This window comes from Protopterus annectens, chromosome 12.part0 (genome assembly GCF_019279795.1).
Source record: "Protopterus annectens isolate FY-2018-M chromosome 12.part0, PAN1.0, whole genome shotgun sequence".
Classification (NCBI taxonomy): Eukaryota; Metazoa; Chordata; order Ceratodontiformes; family Protopteridae; genus Protopterus; species Protopterus annectens.
The window spans coordinates 388,892,135-388,909,929 of record NC_056746.1 but is presented as its reverse complement, the minus strand read 5'-3'; the positions used below and the strand labels follow the sequence as shown (position 1 = coordinate 388,909,929).

General features: G+C 41.7%; 1 protein-coding gene across 3 annotated transcripts in view; it reads right to left on the bottom strand.

Moving 5' to 3' along the window:
• The window catches only part of LOC122816589 (putative sodium-coupled neutral amino acid transporter 10), a 436,081-nt gene that overhangs the window by 10,677 nt on the left and 407,609 nt on the right, over window positions 1-17,795 (bottom strand). The window lies entirely within an intron of this gene.

Below are 17,795 nucleotides of genomic sequence, written 5' to 3'. Positions count from 1 at the left end.
CTCTGGTCACTTGACTCTGGTACAATGTACACACACAGAGCTTTGCTAATATCTGTGGCAGCATCTGAAAGCTATAAGTTAATGTCAATCTTTCCACCCTTCCAGGGTTCTGTGATAAACAGACACATTTGATGTGTTACAACCATATAACCTAATATACATGCATACATTTTTTTCTGTTCAGCAGGACCTACTGTCGAGGCATTCTTAACACGTGTAACTTTACAAATATAATCTTAACTCATACATCTGTACAAATCAGTGTGATAATCAAATAACATAAAATTCTTTATAAACCTTCAGCTAGGTATGGTTGTATATGTGCACAAGTACTGCCGTATTCTCTGTGGCACAGATGGAACTACCTCAACATCACATCTCTCCCCCATTGAAAACTCAAGCTAGTTTTTCAAGTGACCCTTGAAAAACATTGCTTAAGAGAAATGGGCTTTTCTGGGAACACCTTAAACCATACCCTGTCTCAATAGCACATCTGCATTGGTATTGCTGACCCCACTACATTGCTGCACTGTCGTGTCATATGCCTGCAACCCTAGGCTCCAGCTTAATAAAAGCATCTTTAAGCTTTTGGAATGCTGCTCACAGGCTGGGGTCTGCACCACCTTATCTGGCCTGTTTTTCCTCATCGGGTCTGTGAGGGTAGCAGCTGTTGTACTGTAATTCGGAATTCATTTTCTATAGTAACCCACTGTCCCCAAGAATGCCCTGATCTGCTTTTTGGTAACTGGGATAGGCCATGCCTGAATAGCTTCCACTTTGACAAATTCTGAACTGATCTTACCATTATCCACTCTATGTCCCAGGTAGGAGACCTCTGTCATACCCACTTGACACTTACTGGGCTTAATGGTCAACCCTGCTCTTTGCAGTTTGCACAGGACCTCACTATCATGGTAAGGCTTCATCATGTTAACATCGCTGAACTTCTTTACCACTTCAAAGGGTCCCTCCCAAGCTGCCTGCAGCTTGTTGTGTCTGACAGGAATGAGCACCATAGCATGCTGTCCCACAGCATACATTTGAGCTTGAGCATTCCTGTCATACCAGACCTTTTTTCTGCTGGTGGACTATTCACAGGTTCTGCTGGGCCAAGCCCATGAGCTCCCTAAGCCTTGTTCTGAAGTTTATGACATATGGCACAACAGACTCCTTGTGGGATTCACACTCACCCTCCCACCCATCATGAATCAAATCTTAAGGCCGCCTTCACCCTATGCCCATGCAGTAACTCAAAGGGTGAAAAAATCTGTGGATTCCTGGGGTACTTCTCTCAATGCAAACAGCAGATGGGATGAATATTTGTCCCACTCTCTCTCTTAAAGTGGTCTGCAAATGCCCATAGCATGCTCTTTAGTGTAGAGTTTAACCTCTTCACAACACCATTAGCCTGGGGTGGTAGGGGGTGTTTTTTAGGTGCTTCACCCCACAGTGCTTCCACAGACAAGCCAGCAGGCCTGACATGAAATGGTCACCTTTGTCAGTCAATATTTCTCTCAGGAAACCTACCCTGCTGAAAATCTCTAACAAAGCAATTGCCACATTCTCTGCCTCAATGGAAGACAGGGCCACAACCTCAGAGTATTTAGTATGATAATATACTACCAGTGGGATATACGTCTTCCCTGTGAAACCTGGGGTACTCAGAGGCCCCACAATATCCATAGCTGTCTTCTGAAATGGCTCCTTAATCACAGGCAAAGGCATCAAAGGAGCCATGACCTTGTCTCCTGCCTTGCCTACCTTTTGCCACTGTTCACAGATCCTGCAAATCCCAGGCCAATAAAAGTTCTGCATGCTACATCTCTTGGTATGCTTTATGCCCATATGACCTGCAAAAGGAATCTCATGGGCTATGGGTAGGAGTGCCAGATGGTAGACTCTGGCCACTACCATATACTGTACTACCTGACCCTCAAGCCCTCCCTCCAGGGTCCACTCTCTATACAGTAACCCTTTGTTCCATTATAAAGTCTCTCGTTTTCCTTGAGAATCAGGTACCTCCTTAGCTACCTCCCTCAAGCCTTGTAATGTAGGGTCCGAAAGCTGAGCCTGTCTCAGTTCTACCTTTGTGACCCTTCCCATCTCCCTTTTCACAGGAAGCCTAGTCTCTTCTGACAGTGGTGTGTCACTGTCAGCCTGGGAACTAATATTCACCTCTGTCCTTGCAGTCATCCTGTCCATGGGAACATCACTCACTTTCAGGCTCACAGCTACAGGGTAGCTCCCTCCATGAAATAGCCACCTCACCAGTCCCAGCTTCATTTGAGGGGTCTTTCTGCATCTCCCAGAGGCTTTCTGAACCACATGCCTGTCTTCAAGCCTGACTGTGTGTAACTGCATCAACACAAGGTACTGCATTTTAAAAATCATTCCCTATCAAGACGTCTGCAGGGATATTCGCAAATATACCTACAGCTTGCATCCTTTTCCACCCTCCCAGTCAAGGTTAACTCTGGTCAAAGGTATTTGGAATGGGGTCCCTTCTAAAGATCTGACTGGTGTGGACTGTCCAAGCAAGTACTGCTGCTCTTTAACCACTGCAGGATTCACAATGGTTATGTCAGAGGCTGTCTCTCTCTTAGCAATGGCCTGTCTTCCATTCACTAAGATAGGATACAACCTTTGGAGATAATTTGTACTCCTGTTGTCTCCAGACAACTTACCACTGGCATGCTGTTATTCTCACTTGTTGGCTCTTTCATTTTCTGCTCCCCCCCTTGCCTCAGTGGACATTTGTATGCTACATGGCCCTCTGGTTACATTTAAAACATCTAGCCTTTGGTCCTGGCTGTGCACCTGAACTACTGGCTTTCCTTGTTAGTGGTGTACTCTATTGAGGTGGTTTAGGCTCCCCATCATGGGTTCCCCTATAACCCCGTGCAGTTCCGGGTATCCCCTTCTTGTGCAGTGATTCCCTGCTTGCTACGTAGAGATCCCATTTTCTCTCCAGCTCATCTGCAGAGTTACACTCCCTGTCTGCCAACCATATTCCCATGTTCTCAGGCAAAGTGCTAAGGGCTTGTTCTCTCACCAAAAGGTCTGTCAGCTCTTCACAAGTGGTGACCTGACAACCACTCAGCCACCTATGAAACTAAGTGGTTAACAAAGCAATTTAATCACAAGCACTTTCACCTGCCTCATGTCTATGCTCACAAATTGTTTTCTGTAAGCTTCAGGCATTCCAGTAAGCATTGTTTAACTTTATCATAGTTTTAGCAATCAGTATCAGAAAATTTAGAAACAGCGGTTACAGCTTTACCATGGAGTAAGAGGGTAAGGAACCATACCCAGAGCCCTTGGTCAACATTGTACTGTTTACACACCCTTTCAAATACATGAATACAACTATCAAAATCATCACACTCTGTAAACTGTGGAAGAAACTTACTGACCTTTATTGCTTCTAGGGTTTGGTTATTCCCTTCCCCATTACCTCCACGACCCTCCTGAAGAGTCAGCATCTCCCTCTCATGATGGCACTGTTTCTCCTTTTCTTCATCCTGCAAATGCCATAGTCTCTCATTCTCTTTGAAATCCAAATGCTGCAGTCTATCTGCTGATTCTAATTCCATCTGCTTCTCCAGTCGTTTGGCCTCCAGTTCAAGTCTCTTGACGTCCAGATGGATTTTTAAGTCCTCTGAGGAAAAGGTAAACTGTCCTGTTCTGAAGACTGCACATCCCCATCACCAGACTGGTTGTCTTCTGGGCTGCTGAAGCCATGACCAAGGCTGAAATAATTTCCTCTTTAGTCAGGTTGCCATGAACCAGTCCTTTGGCTTTCCACAGCTTGGCCAACTGGTTCTTTGTCAGCTTGCTATAATCCTCTGATGAGATCCTTACCTGCTTTCCCTGAATAAACTAACACAAATAAGTAACACTGCTGTGAAAATTAAACTCTGTATGTTTACCTTGTGGATGCTGAGAGTACACACACCTTCAGTGATAACTGCCATCGAATTCTGAAGTTCAGTTAATATCCCACCCAGCTGCCTCCAGTATGTAACAGGTCCATACTCTGCGCCAGGAATCAAGGAAACTCAAACCTCACCACTGACTCCAGTGAGGTCTGGTCACGAAGAGCAAAGATGGATTCAAATAGTATTTTCAGATTCAGCTCCCTGCACCAAGCACAACTTCCCTTCAGAGCACACTTCAGACCTGGGGATGGGCTCTCTTTCTCCCTTCAAACCCACACAAACCTCCACACTGACCACTTTGGAGCTTGTGTCAATGTTCCCAGTAGCTGACATACACACTTGGATATTTCAGTTTCACGTAAGCATGCACACCGGAGAAAAGCTGGCACAAATGTATTTATTTATTTATTGACATCTGTTGACCAAGAATGTCCACTGGTTAGATACTCATTTTCAGTGGAGGCCCAGGGAGAAAAGCTCCACAATGAGTAAAATAACAGCATCAAATTACAGAAAATAGGTAGTTATACAATTTTAGAAAGACTTTAAACCATATTAAAAAAACTATAGACCACAATTATTAAATCATAGCAAACTTTTTTACAAATACTGAAGCACCTTCTATTTGACATAGAGAGTAAAGACATCTTGTAGAAAAAAGAAATTATATTTAATTCAGTTTAAGTACTTTGCCTATATATATATATTTTCACCAGGGAATGACTTAGGGAGAAATAGTAGGTAGATTGGTCATTAGTGATTGGTTATAGCTTTCGATAGAGGACTAATAAGGAGGGGATCATGGGGGTCTGATATTAAGGCAGCAAGTACATGTGGGGTTGTTAATATAGTAGCTCTTTAGTGAGGATTTAAAAGCATTAAGGAAATCTAACAAAGCAGTAGATGTTGGCAGAGCATTCCATAATTTAGCTATGAAATAAATAGTACAGGCTTTGTCCTGCTCTTTTGTTTGGTTTTGATATGAACAGAAGTTCTGTATTTGTGGACTGTAAATTTCTAGAGGGGGTATAAGGTTGAAGGGTTGACAGTAGAGCAGGGCATTTTTCTGGGTTATATAGTAACTTGTGAGCCAGAGTTAGTTGGGTGTAACTGAAGTATTGGGAGAATTTATAATAATTAAGCATTTTGTTAGCTTGGCAATGATGGGCACATTGTTGCAAGCTGGAGGCAAATTTTGCAGTTTTGTAGTAGCAGCAGCATAGTTTATTAAAGAGGGAGGAGTGAAGGTTTCTGAAAATGGGGAGTACCGTAAAACAGGGAGCGATATAGTAAAGACTTGGTCAGCTTGATTTGTGTGGGTCCGTCCTTGTAATTTTGATGCCTGTAGAGTTTGCCTAGTTTAAAATGAGTTCTCCTTATAGTGTTAAGAATGTGTTGCTCATAGGAAAGTTTATCATTTATTGTTGCACCAAGTAGTTTTGCAGAATGAACAACCTGAATTTCTGTTTTATCTTGGGAATAAATTTTAAAGACTTGTGGGATTGGTTTGGTGGAGAAAACAAGTAGAAGTAATTGAGTCATTAAGCCAGATTTCTATGGATTCAAATGCTTTTGGGGTTATTTTGAGGAGGTCTTGAAAGTTTTCAGAGAAGGATATGACTGTGGAGTCATCCGTATATTGGATGAGTGTGGTTTGAGGAGACACTAGATTTAAATTGTTTATGAAAATATTAAAAAAACGGGGTCCAAGGATCGACTCTTGGGGTACTCCTATTTTATTTAGCAGATAGGGAAATTGTTTGCTCTGCCATTTCACTGATTGTTGTCTGTTGTACAAATAGTTAGCAAACCAGGACAGCATATATTGGGAGCAGCCTTTTTCTGACAGTTGTTGAAGTAGTTTGGTATGTGACACTGTGTCAAATGCCTTGCATAAGTCCAACAGGACTACCTAAGATATTAGTCCTGCATCTATTGCCTTGTTCACAGTGTCTGTGAAGGAGAGGAGGGCAGTGATGGTGCTATGAAATGGATGAAAACCATATTGGGGCAAAGAAGTTGTTGTCCATGAGGTGGTTGAGTAGTTGACTATGTATACACTTTTCTAATATTTTGGAGAGAGGAGAAAGAATAGACATTGGTCTAGGAAGGTAATTTGTATTACCACCTTTATGGAGTGGAGTTATAATGGCCCTGCTTTTACAGATGTGCAAGTCTACAGAAACAATCAGGAAAAGCAGTATGTACTTTGGACTTACTTATTTTGCATATCTTTCTTAATGAAATAAAATAAATCACTTTTATGTGAGTATGTGGGATTTAGAAATACCAGAATTTCCACATGCACTTCTACAGGAAGCCTAGTCTCTTCAGACAGTGGTGTGTCACTGTCAGCCTGGGTACTACCATCACCTCTGTCCTTGCAGTCACCCTGTCCATGGGAACATCACTCACTTTCAGGCTCATAGCTACAGGGTAGCTCTCTCCATGAAATAGCCACCTCACCAGTCCCAGCTTCATTTGTGGGGGCTATCTGCATCTCCCAGAGGCTTTCTGAACCACATGCCTGTCTTCAAGCCTGACTGTGTATAACTGCATCAACACAAGGTACTGCATTTTAAAAATTACTCCCTATCAAGACGTCTGCAGGGATATTCTCAAGTATACCTACCGCTTGCATCCTTTTCCACCCTCCCAGTCAAGGTGAACCCTGGTCAAAGGTATTTGGAATGGGGTCCCTTCTAAAGATCTGACTGGTGTGGACTGTCCAAGCAAGTACTGCTGCTCTTTAACCACTGCAGGATTCACAATGGTTATGTCAGAGGCTGTCTCTCTCTTAGCAATGGCCTGTCTTCCATTCACTAGGATAGGATACAACCTTTGGAGATAATTTGTACTCCTGTTGTCTCCAGACAACTTACCACTGGCATGCTGTTATTCTCACTTGCTGGCTCTTTCATTTTCTGCTCCCCTCCCTTGCCTCAGTGGACATTTGTATGCTACATGGCCCTCTGGTTACATTTAAAACATCTAGCCTTTGGTCCTGGCTGTGTACCTGAACTACTGGCTTTCCTTGTTAGTGGTGTACTCTATTGAGGTGGTTTAGGCTCCCCATCATGGGTTCCCCTATAACCCTGTGCAGTTCCGGGTATCCCCTTCTTGTGCAGTGATTCCCTGCTTGCTACGTAGAGATCCCATTTTCTCTCCAGCTCATCTGCAGAGTTACACTCCCTGTCTGCCAACCATATTCCCATGTTCTCAGGCAAAGTGCTAAGGGCTTGTTCTCTCACCAAAAGGTCTGTCAGCTCTTCACAAGTGGTGACCTGACAACCACTCACCCACCTATGAAACTAAGTGCTTAACTCAGCAATTTAATCACAAGCACTTGCACCTGCCTCATGTCTATGCTCACAAATTGTTTTCTGTAAGCTTCAGGCATTCCAGTAAGCATTGTTTAACTTTATCATAGTTTTAGCAATCAGTATCAGAAAATTTAGAAACAGCGGTTACAGCTTTACCATGGAGTAAGAGGGTAAGGAACCATACCCAGAGCCCTTGGTCAACATTGTACTGTTTACACACCCTTTCAAATACATGAATACAACTATCAAAATCATCACACTCTGTAAACTGTGGAAGAAACTTACTGACCTTTATTGCTTCTAGGGTTTGGTTATTCCCTTCCCCATTACCTCCACGACCCTGCTGAAGAGTCAGCATCTCCCTCTCATGTTGGCACTGTTTCTCCTTTTCTTCATCCTGCAAATGCCATAGTCTCTCATTCTCTTTGAAATCCAAATGCCGCAGTCTATCTGCTGATTCTAATTCCATCTGCTTCTCCAGTTGTTTGGCCTCCAGTTCAAGTCTCTTGACGTCCAGATGGATTTTTAAGTCCTCTGAGGAAAAGGTAAACTGTCCTGTTCTGAAGACTATACATCCCCATCACCAGACTGGTTGTCTTCTGAGCTGCTGAAGCCATGACCAAGGCTGAAATAATTTCCTCTTTAGTCAGGTTGCCATGCACCAGTCCTTTGGCTTTCCACAGCTTGGCCAACTGGTTCTTTGTCAGCTTGCTATAATCCTCTGATGAGATCCTTACCTGCTTTCCCTGAATAAACTAACACAAATAAATAACACTGCTGTGAAAATTAAACTCTGTATGTTTACCTTGTGGATGCTGAGAGTACACACACCTTCAGTGATAACTGCCACAAAATTCTGAAGTTCAATTAATATCCCACCCAGCTGCCTCCAGTATGTAACAGGTCCATACTCTGCGCCAGGAATCAAGGAAACTCAATCCTCACCACTGACTCCAGTGAGGTCTGGTCACAAAGAGCAAAGATGGATTCAAATAGTATTTTCAGATTCAGCTCCCTGCACCAAGCACAACTTCCCTTCAGAGCACACTTCAGACCTGGGGATGGGCTCTCTTTCCCCCTTCAAACCCACACAAACCTCCACAATGACCACTTTGGAGCTTGTGTCAATGTTCCCAGTAGCTGACATACACACTTGGATATTTCAGTTTCACATAAGCATGCACACCAGAGAAAAGCTGGCACAAATGTATTTATTTATTTATTTATTGACATCTGTTGACCAAGAAAGTCCACTGGGTCAGAAACTCATTTTCAGTGGAGGCCCAGGGAGAAAAGCTCCACAATGAGTAAAATAACAGCATCGGATTACAGAAAATAGGTAGTTATAGAATTTTAGAAATACTTTAAACCATATTAAAAAAATAACTATAGACAACAATTATTACATCATAGCAAACTTTTTTACAAATACTGAAGCACCTTCTATTTGACATAGAGAGTAAAGACATCTTGTAGAAAAAAAGGAATTATATTTAATTCAGTTTAAGTACTTTGCCTATATATATATTTTTTCACTAGGGAATGACTTAGGGAGAAATAGTAGGTAAATTGGTCATTAGTGATTGGTTATAGCTTTCAATGGAGGACTAATAAGGAGGGGATCATGGGGGTCTGATATTAAGGGAGCAAGTACATGTGGGGTTGTTAAGATAGTAGCTTTTTAGTGAGGATTTAAAAGCATTAAGGAAATCTAACAAAGTAATAGATGTTGGCAGAGCATTCCATAATTTAGCTATGAAATAAATAGTATAGGCTTTGTCCTGCTCTTTTGTTTGGTTTTGATATGAACAGAAGTTCTGTATTTGTGGACTGTAAATTTCTAGAGTGGGTATAGGGTTGAAGGGTTGACAGTAGAGCAGGGCATTTTTCTGGGTTATATACTAACTTGTGAGCCAGAGTTAGTTGGGTGTAACTGAAGTATTGGGAGAATTTATAATAATTAAGCATTTTGTTAGCTTGGCAATGATGGGCACATTGTTGCAAGCTGGAGGCAAATGTTGCAGTTTTGTAGTAGCAACAGCATAGTTTATTAAAGAGGGAGGAGTGAAGGTTTCTGAAAATGGGGAGTACCGTAAAACAGGGAGCAATATAGTAAAGACTTGGTCAGCTTGATTTGTGTGGGTCTGTCCTTGTAATTTTGATGCCTGTAGAGTTTGCCTTGTTTAAAATGAGTTCTCCTTATAGTGTTAAGAATGTGTTGCTCATAGGAAAGTTTATCATTTATTGTTGCACCAAGTAGTTTTGCAGGATGAACAACCTGAATTTCTGTTTTATCTTGGGAATAAATTTTAAAGACTTGTGGGATTGGTTTGGTGGAGAAAATGAGTAGAAGTAATTTAGTCATTAAGCCAGATTTCTATGGATTCAAATGCTTTTGGGATAATTTTGAGGAGGTCTTGAAAGTTTTCAGAGAAGGATATGACTGTCGAGTCATACGTATATTGGATGACTGTGGTTTGGGGAGACACTAGATTTATATTGCTTATGAAAATATTAAAAAGCAGGAGTCCATGGATCGACTCTTGGGGTACTCCTATTTTATTTAGCAGATAGGGAAATTGTTTGCTCTGCCATTTCACTGATTTTTGTCTGTTGTACAAATAGTTAGCAAACCAGGACAGCATATATTGGGAGCAGCCTTTTTCTGACAGTTGTTGAAGTAGTTTGGTATGTGACACTGTGTCAAATGCCTTGCGAAAGTCCAACAGGACTACCTAAGATATTAGTCCTGCATCTATTGCCTTGTTCACAGTGTCTGTGAAGGAGAGGAGGGCAGTGATGGTGCTATGTAATCGATGAAAACCATATTGGGGCAAAGAAGTTGTTGTCCATGAGGTGGTTGAGTAGTTGACTATGTATACACTTTTCTAATATTTTGGAGAGAGGAGAAAGAATAGACATTGGTCTAGGGAGGTAATTTGTATTACCACCTTTATGGAGTGGAGTTATAATGGCCCTGCTTTTACAGATGTGCAAGTCTACAGAAACAATCAGGAAAGGCAGTGTGTACATTGGACTTACTTGTTTTGCATATCTTTCTTAATGAAATAAAATAAATCACTTTTATGTGAGCATGTGGGATTTAGAAAGACCAGAATTTCCACATGCACTTCCACAGGAAGCCTAGTCTCTTCTGACAGTGGTGTGTCACTGTCAGCCTGGGTACTACCATCACCTCTGTCCTTGCAGTCACCCTGTCCATGGGAACATCACTCACTTTCAGGATCACAGCTACAGGGTAGCTCCCTCCATGAAATAGCCACCTCACCAGTCCCAGCTTCATTTGTGGGGTCTATCTGCGTCTCCCAGAGGCTTTCTGAACCACATGCCTGTCTTCAAGCCTGACTGTGTGTAACTGCATCCACACAAGGTACTGCATTTTAAAAATCATTCCCTATCAAGACGTCTGCAGGGATATCCTCAAATATACCTACCGCTTGCATCCTTTTCCACCCTCCCAGTCAAGGTGAACCCTGGTCAAAGGTATTTGGAATGGGGTCCCTTCTAAAGATCTGACTGGTGTGGACTGTCCAAGCAAGTACTGCTGCTCTTTAACCACTGCAGGATTCACAATGGTTATGTCAGAGGCTGTCTCTCTCTTAGCAATGGCCTGTCTTCCATTCACTAAGATAGGATACAACCTTTGGAGATAATTTGTACTCCTGTTGTCTCCAGACAACTTACCACTGGCATGCTGTTATTCTCACTTGCTGGCTCTTTCATTTTCTGCTCCCTCCCTTGCCTCAGTGGACATTTGTATGCTACATGGCCCTCTGGTTACATTTAAAACATCTAGCCTTTGGTCCTGGCTGTGTACCTGAACTACTGGCTTTCCTTGTTAGTGGTGTACTCTATTGAGGTGGTTTAGGCTCCCCATCATGGGTTCCCCTGTAACCCTGTGCAGTTCCGGGTATCCCCTTCTTGTGCAGTGATTCCCTGCTTGCTACGTAGAGATCCCATTTTCTCTCCAGCTCATCTGCAGAGTTACACTCCCTGTCTGCCAGCCATATTCCCATGTTCTCAGGCAAAGTGCTAAGGGCTTGTTCTCTCACCAAAAGGTCTGTCAGCTCTTCACAAGTGGTGACCTGACAACCACTCAGCCACCTATGAAACTAAGTGGTTAACAAAGCAATTTAATCACACGCACTTTCATCTGCCTCATGTCTATGCTCACAAATTGTTTTCTGTAAGCTTCAGGCATTCCAGTAAGCATTGTTTAACTTTATCATAGTTTTAGCAATCAGTATCAGAAAATTTAGAAACAGCGGTTACAGCTTTACCATGGAGTAAGAGGGTAAGGAACCATACCCAGAGCCCTTGGTCAACATTGTACTGTTTACACACCCTTTCAAATACATGAATACAACTATCAAAATCATCACACTCTGTAAACTGTGGAAGAAACCTACTGACCTTTATTGCTTCTAGGGTTTGGTTATTCCCTTCCCCATTACCTCCATGACCCTGCTGAAGAGTCAGCATCTCCCTCTCATGTTGGCACTGTTTCTCCTTGTCTTCATCCTGCAAATGCCACAGTCTCTCATTCTCTTTGAAATCCAAATGCCGCAGTCTATCTGCTGATTCTAATTCCATCTGCTTCTCTAGTCGTTTGGCCTCCAGTTCAAGTCTTTTGAATTCCACATGGATTTTTAAGTCCTCTGAGGAAAAGGTAAACTGTCCTGTTTTGAAGACTGCACATCCCCATCACCAGACTGGTTGTCTTCTGGGCTGCTGAAGCCATGACCAAGGCTGAAATAATTTCCTCTTTAGTCAGGTTGCCATGCACCAGTCATTTGGCTTCTAACAGCTTGGCCAACTGGTTCTTTGTCATCTTGCTCTAATCTTCTGATGAGATCCTTACCTGCTTTCCCTGAATAAACTAACACAAATAAGTAACACTGCTGTGAAAATTAAACTCTGTATGTTTACCTTGTGGATGCTGAGAGTACACACACCTTCAGTGATAACTGCCACAAAATTCTGAAGTTCAATTAATATCCCACCCAGCTGCCTCCAGTATGTAACAGGTCCATACTCTGCGCCAGGAATCAAGGAAACTCAATCCTCACCACTGACTCCAGTGAGGGCTGGTCACTAAGAGCAAAGATGGATTCACATAGTATTTTCAGATTCAACTCCCTGCACCAAGCACAACTTCCCTTCAGAGCACACTTCAGACCTGGGGATGGGCTCTCTTTCTCCCTTCAAACCCACACAAACCTCCACACTGACCACTTTGGAGCTTGTGTCAATGTTCCCAGTAGCTGACATACACACTTGGATATTTCAGTTTCACGTAAGCATGGAGAAAATCTGGTACAGATTTATTTATTTATTTATTGACATCTGTTGACCAAGAAAGTTCAATGGGTCAGTAACTCATTTTCAGTGGAGGCCCAGGGAGAAAAGCTCCACAATGAGTAAAATAACAGCATCGGATTACAGAAAATAGGTAGTTATACAATTTTAGAAAGACTTTAAACCATATTAAAAAAAATAACTATCGACAACAATTATTACATCATAGCAAACTTTTTTTACAAATACTGAAGCACCTTCTATTTGACATAGAGAGTAAAGACATCTTGTAGAAAAAAAGAAATTATATTTAATTCAGTTTAAGTACTTTGTCTCTCTCTCTATATATATATATATATATATATATATATATATATGGATATTTTCACCAGGGAATGACTTAGGGAGAAATAGTAGGTAGATTGGTCATTAGTGATTGGTTATAGCTTTCGATAGAGGACTAATAAGGAGGAGATTATGGGGGTCTGATATTAAGGGAGCAAGTACATGTGGGGTTGTTAAGATAGTAGCTTTTTAGTGAGGATTTAAAAGCATTAAGGAAATCTAACAAAGTAATAGATGTTGGCAGAGCATTCCATAATTTAGCTATGAAATAAATAGTATAGGCTTTGTCCTGCTCTTTTGTTTGGTTTTGATATGAACAGAAGTTCTGTATTTGTGGACTGTAAATTTCTAGAGGGGGTATAGGGTTGAAGGGTTGACAGTAGAGCAGGGCATTTTTCTGGGTTATATACTAACTTGTGAACCAGAGTTAGTTGGGTGTAACTGAGGTATTGGGAGAATTCATAATAATTAAGCATTTTGTTAACTTGGCAATGATGGGCACATTGTTGCAAGCTGGAGGCAAATTTTGCAGTTTTGTAGTAGAAGCAGCATAGTTTATTAAAGAGGGAGGAGTGAAGGTTTGTGAAGATGGGGAGTACCGTAAAACAGGGAGCGATATATTAAAGACTTGGTCAGCTTGATTTGTGTGGGTCCGTCCGTGTAATTTTGATGCCTGTAGAGTTTGCCTAGTTTAAAATGAGTTATCCTTATAGTGTTAAGAATGTGTTGCTCATAGGAAAGTTTATCATTTATTGTTGCACCAAGTAGTTTTGCAGAATGAACAACCTGAATTTCTGTTTTATCTTGGGAATAAATTTTAAAGACTTGTGGGATTGGTTTCGTGGAGAAAATAAGTAGAAGTAATTGAGTCATTAAGCCAGATTTCTATGGATTCAAATGTTTTTGGGGTTATTTTGAGGAGGTCTTGAAAGTTTTCAGAGAAGGATATGACTGTGGAGTCATACGTATATTGGATGCGTGTGGTTTGAGGAGACACTAGATTTAAATTGTTTATGAAAATATTAAAAAGCAGGGGTCCAAGGATCGACTCTTGGGATACTCCTATTTTATTTAGCAGATAGGGAAATTGTTTGCTTTGCCATTTCACTGATTGTTGTCTGTTGTACAAATAGTTAGCAAACCAGGACAGCATATATTGGGAGCAGCCTTTTTCTGACAGTTGTTGAAGTAGTTTGGTATGTGACACTGTGTCAAATGCCTTGCATAAGTCCAACAGGACTACCTAAGTTATTGGTCCTGCATCTATAGCCTTGTTCACAGTGTCTGTGAAGGAGAGGAGGGCGGTGATGGTGCTATGAAATGGATGAAAACCATATTGGGGCAAAGAAGTTGTTGTCCATGAGGTGGTTGAGTAGTTGACTATGTATACACTTTTCTAATATATTGGAGAGAGGAGAAAGGATAGACATTGGTCTAGGAAGGTAATTTGTATTAGCACCTTTATGGAGTGGAGTTATAATGGCCCTGCTTTTACAGATGTGCAAGTCTACAGAAACAATCAGGAAAGGCAGTATGTACTTTGGACTTACTTGTTTTGCATATCTTTCTTAATGAAATAAAAAAAAACACTTTTATGTGATCATGTGGGATTTAGAAAAAACAAAATTTAGAAGAGAAAGGGTTTAGTAATAGTAGAAAATGGGCAGGGCTTTCAAATGGAGACTGCTGTTAGGAAACACAGGATGGGGGAGCAGCTAACGTCCGCAGTGGAGTGCTTTAATTAAAAAAGCAGAATTAAACAAGGGCTAGCAATTAATTTTGTCCAGAGGATAAAACATACTTTCTGTATCTTTTTGAAAATAACACTGATCCCGAGGTTGACTGGTTCAATTATAAAGCATTACATACTTGAGAGGTATATACATGCTACGACAGCTATAGGAAAATTGTAGTCCCTGTGATCACAACTATCACTACACACCTCTAGAAGTATGTATGACCAGTGTTGCCAGGGATATCATCTGCAATGTCACTAATGAAATGTTTCTCTCTCTTTCTCTCTCTCTCTCTCTCTCTCCCCACCCTTTATCTTAATTTATTCATTATTGCAATGTATTATTATGATTTAATATTAACACAATTTGTCAATAACTATATTTTGGAAAATGTGGTTGATTATTGTTATGCTTTATTATGATTCATTATTAACATATTTTGTTAAATCAACTGTTTTGTTGCCCTTATGGTTTACTTCATACTGACATGCTGTTACCATACTGACTGTTATGTTACATAATGTTGTGTTGCACATAATGTACATTACTACATATTAGGATTAATAAATATGATGTTTCATTCTGTTAATACTAACAATGGTTTGCTTGTTACTAACCGTAACGTAATGCTTTACCTCATTTACCACAGCATGTCAAGGTAGGCTGGTTCCAGCTGATCCCTCTTCCTTGCCTCAACCAGCCATGGCATCAGGTCCCCGCACATCTGGGACCTAAACCGGGGGTGCTCCCTCTGCTGCCCTTGCACTACCTGCTGTGTCAGGTAGTACCATCCCAGAGGACGGGGCCCAGTCCCCTTCAGGGAGCAGTGGCAGAGGGAGAGTAATCACCCAGGATGAGCTACTGGTCCTGGTGCACAAGATATTCCACCATGGCTATGACCATCACCTGCACCAAATTGAAGCCATGCTGGCTGAACTCGTGGGGCAGCCTCAACCTGGTGCCCAGCCTCCAGCATAGCCACCCTCAGAGTAGTGAAGGAGCAGTGCTGACAGTCCCATGGGTGGGAATGCGAGTCATGCTCCTGCCATCTGGAGGCACATAGGACTCGGATTCCACAACACTCTCCCTATCCAAGGTGTTCATCCCCCTCATTTGTCACATACTGCTCCTGCCTACTGTCTTGTCTGTTTGCAAATGCATTCTCACCTACCTAACTTAACTCACCCACACATACTTTTGTCCCTTCCCCAATGTTCCACTCTCACCTTTAAAAAAAAAGGGCACCTATCCCAAAAAATATATATATATAATCCCATACATAGCACTTCATTTCACACATGTCCACTGGACATGTGTAATTCTTTACAATTGGCTTGACAATGCAGTTAAGTTATCCTCAACCCTCTCTCTGGGGTTTGGGAATCCAAGTTAATCTGCAAATCAGTCAAAGTACACAGTTGTTGCTGTGCAAGAAATGGATAGCTATGGTTCTTTCCTACACCCTTCCTGCAAATCCCTCCCTAACTTTCAATATGTTTTTCCCCTGCTTGCCCCCATTTCACCACTTTCCTACCTCCCCTTTTATCTTTTCTTTATATTTTTTACTGCAGAGCTGCATGGTACACTGTGGTGTGCAGCTACGCTAAGCTCAGCTAAATACAGCTATAATAAGTACATGTGTTTCTAACATTGTAAGTCACATGTACAAAATAAACACTTCTGCCATATTTTGAACCTGAGCCCATCACACCTGCAACACATTGCATTAAGCCACCATGCCATGTAGCTCTTACTTAAAGTAGGTGGTTTGAACAAAACATAATAATTGCCAATTGCAGTCATTACGCGTGTTTCAGCTGAGTTGTGCACTGTGCAAACTGGAATAAAAGGTAATGGGAAAAATGGGAGTGTACCTTGGATTCTGGTACAATAGTACACCACTAGATAGCCAAAGACATAATAATGGATGTAACTGAGGCCTGTGATAGCAGGTAAATATGCCCTTTTATCAGCAACATGTAGAAAGTCACCTGCTAAGGCATTAATGGCAAAATACATGTTCAGCTGGGACTCTGGTGCAGAAATACATCCATATAATGCCATGCACATACTGATGGAGGTAGAAAATGTTTGTCACAGCCTGTATGCGTGCACATATATCTTGCAAATACAGCTGTTACAGCCGTGACTCGATAGCTCAGTCTGTTAAATGACTTGCATACTGTACATTTTGCCACACACATATGTTGTTGTAGTGTCTTTTGGCTTTTCCCGGTTAGGGGTCGCCAGAGCGGAACTCCGGTCCGCTAGTGATTGGCAGTAGATTTTTACATGCCGAGTTGCCGGCCCTGACACACAGCCTTCAACGAAGGTATGCCTATTCATGCATGCCTCCACACAGAAGACGCTCTAGCTGAGAATTGAACAGGACAATGACTTACTGTGAGGCGACAATGCTACCGCAGCACCACCACTGCAGTATTTTGCCACACACATATCTGGGTTCAAATTCAGTGTTGTGTTGCATTTTAGTTACATTATTGTGAAGACAGCAATTAATGGATCACTAATACACTCTTTATCCACACAAAGCATTGCAAACTAAATAACTGATTTTCAGTGCATGAAGTCTCAGGCCTGCAGGTAGGGACACACTTCACATATCCATATAGCAGAAATATATGTCACCTAGTACTTTGTTATTGACACAGTTGCCTAACATATGTACCTTAAACACATGCCTTAATTGGAGTGTAAAGGGTACCCTCACCCTGGCACTGCCTCTACAACAAAGCTGACACAGCTGACACAGATCCACCTACAGCTATTGCCCTCTAACGTGTTCACACTCTCTGCCTGTCTATTACCTGTAGCAGCAGCTGCAGCGTGTGGTACACACAGCTTTATGTAAAGGGTTCTGATATAGACCTACCCTCTGTGATGATGTAGTCTCCTCACCCCAATACTGTGGATCTCAATAATTAAGAAAGGGGCCCAGGTCTACAGGAAAGCGTTATAAATTGCACAGTGGTTGCATGTTATTGGCTAATGATAGTGCAGTTCAGCTGTTTTGGCTGCAGTTAACATTTCAGAACCACAGATTGGTTTAGATGTAATCACCTGCTGATGGGGAGGATATTTAAAAAAGCAGACAGCTAGCTATGGGGAACCAT